The sequence below is a fragment of the Peromyscus leucopus genome, chromosome X (genome assembly GCF_004664715.2).
Source record: "Peromyscus leucopus breed LL Stock chromosome X, UCI_PerLeu_2.1, whole genome shotgun sequence".
NCBI classification, from domain to species: Eukaryota; Metazoa; Chordata; class Mammalia; order Rodentia; family Cricetidae; genus Peromyscus; species Peromyscus leucopus.
Genome location: NC_051083.1, coordinates 63,477,398 through 63,480,438, shown reverse-complemented (window position 1 = coordinate 63,480,438; position 3,041 = coordinate 63,477,398).

Below are 3,041 nucleotides of genomic sequence, written 5' to 3'. Positions count from 1 at the left end.
GTGCCAGGAATGAGTTCTATCATTTGGGTAGATCTTAAATCTAACCAGAAAGTGGCTAGATACTCCCAAATCATTCATGCCACTATTGCATCAATGGATGTATCTTGCTAGGCAGTCGTTACTATACTTGATAGACCGTTGATTGCTTTTCTTTCTAAGTAGTAAGCAGAGCACCTTCCAGGACTGTAGCACGAATTTCTAAAGGTCTTTTAATAAAAAACCCAGAACCAGATATTGGGGTAAATGCTGAAAGATCAGAAAGACAAACAAGCCACTGCCATGTCTTACCTCTAGGACTCCTCGGCCTGAGAAGGCCTCAGCCAATAGGCCTCTAGCCAAATGAGCTTCCTCAGCCGAAAAGCCTTTAGTTCACATCTCCTCACGCCTTATATACCTTTCTCCACACAGCCATTAAAGGCGTGTGTTCTTCCCAAGTACTGGGATTAAAGGTGTGTGTCATCAGTGTCTGGCTGTTTCTCTCCTAGACTGAGTCAATCTCATGTAGTCTAGGGTGACTTTGAGCTCACAGGGATCCACCTGGATCTCTGTGTCCCGAGTGCTAGGATTAAAGGTGTGTGCCATCACTGCCTGGCTTCTATGTTTAATCTAGTGGCTTGTTCCATTCTCTGATCTTGAGGCAAATTTTATTAGGGTACAACAATATATCACCACACAGGACTATAAAAGATGAATGGTAGGATGAAGCCTCCAGGTCAGTATCAGGTTGATTTCCCTGTGCTTTGTGACTCAAGTATATGGCATCGTCATCGATAGGGTCTGACCATCAAGTTCGACGGTAGTCAAGAGCAATAGTAATGGCCAGTATTATTTTCTGGGGCCTATGGGATCCCACTGACTAACTCAAAGGGAAGTAACCAACCTGGTCCTGAGCTTTTTGTTTGGTTTTGTTTGATGGCCTCTTTGAGAGGCATTATCCCTCCATATAGGTATGGGCAACTCCATTTAAACTGTATGTAGAAGTTTCTGTAATAGTAGATTTTTTTTTGTACCTACTTATTTTTGGTCAAGGATATCTTTCAACTTCTGATTCTCCTACCTCCACCTCCTGGGTTCTGGGATCACAGGCCCTCACCACTATGCTTCAGAGTCGTGGGACTGGCAAAGTGTTCCTCAGATCAGGCTCAGGAGAATGTCGAGGCCCTCTCTTGATCCAAGTACAGATGTTACTAACGTGTAGAAAGTATCCATCACAGCTTCTTCTCATGTATGACTGCAACCTGAGGCTTCTCCCTTACCAAGATTAACTAGCTCACCTCCATATTCAGCTGCACATAATAAACATGCCTCCTTATTCAGCTCTATAATAAACACAGTGAGTTTCTGGGCTGCTGGTGGTTTCCACTGAAGCACATGGCCCACATGATCCCGGATTTTCTGTACATGTATATGTTATTTCTTCATTCCCTGTTGCCCCAGCCAGGACAATCCCAGCCATTGAAAGTCTCAGCAAGTGGCACCAGAACAGGGACCCTGACTACAGGAAACTCCCATTGGTCAGACAAAGGAATGCTCCCACAAGAAGCATGAAAATAAAGGTAAAAGGAAGTGCCTTTCCATGTATAAGGTATACAACATGGGATAAGCAAACCTAGAGATAGGCAGTTGTATATGTACTTGAAGGAGATTTTTAAGAAGGCATAAAATAAGGTAAAAACTCAACAGCTTTGTCAATTTTTAGACTATGTTTAGGAGATATACCCATAGTTTCCAGAATAAGGGAGAGTATATTTGAAAAAAAAATAGAAAATTAAGCTATAGCTACCCGGCCAAAGGATCTCAATGTATTCCTATTTTTACTTTTGGTTTATGGATTCTTATACATAATCCCATAGACCCACAGCCATTTCTTCACAAAAGAGTAGGATCTGTCAAGTGGAATCTTACCTCGTAGGTCTTGCCCCTAAGATTGTGAAAGACTGTTCCCTTGTCTCCAAGGGTGTTTTTTTTTTTTTTGTTCGTTACTGGTAAATAAAAGCTTTTATTGGAGTTGAGGAAACACACATACGGCAGGCATATAAAGACCTTCCACAAAACAGAGGAGACACCTGGAAATCCAAAGCCCAGCCTCTCCTTGAGCACTGGATTTTCTTTAAGTCTTAGGTCTTCCTCCCCTAATTTAGGATTGCTCAAAATGAAGAAAAACGGGATAGCTGATTGGAGCACCACTTATATAAATATGTCCTGATCTGACCTTGAACTTGTGAAGCCATTCCATTACTAGGTGGCTCTATGGTTGGTATAAAAAACCTGCAATGCCTTTGTTTTAAGCTGCCGGGCCTTTGTTTTGGGTCAGGGGAATGAGGAAGAAGCCAGCCATCTTGGAAATTCACTATATTTATTGCCTGGTTACGGTTGCTCCCTCTACCTGCCTGCCTCTCAGGGAATCTGTCTAACTCCTAGTCCTTCATTTCCACCTCTCAAAGGTAACTGCTCCCATGGTTTTAGGGGGTGCAGACCACTCTCACTGCTTCTATGCTGGCAAAGGGGCAATGTAGAAGAGGCTGCAGAGCACCTCAGAGAAGGGTCTATGAGGCATGATGAAGCTTAACAGATGTCAAGGATCCAGAACATAAGACAGCCCTGTGATGATAGCAGACATCCTTGGCGTATGCTATGTGAGTGAAATAGCATCTGTGACATACAAACAGTGAGACTATAGATCCTATTATAATAATATAATGAAAACAGTTGAGGCAGTTTTGCCCATATTAGAGGAAGAGAACAGGCAAAAAAAAAATCCAAAAAACCTTCAGCTGGTGTGGTGGTTTGAATAGGACAGTCCTCATAGGCTCGTAGATTTGAGTGCTTGGTCACCAGGGGGTGGCACCATTAGGAGGTGCGGCCTTGTTGGAGTAGATGTGGCCTTGTGGAGGAACTGTGTCACTGGGGGATGGGCTTTGAGATTTCAGAAGTTCAAGGCAGACCCAGTGTCTCTCTCTTCCTGTTGCCTGAAGATACAGATGTAGAACTCTCCAGCATCATGTCTGCCTGTGTACTGCCATGCTTTCCACCATGACAAT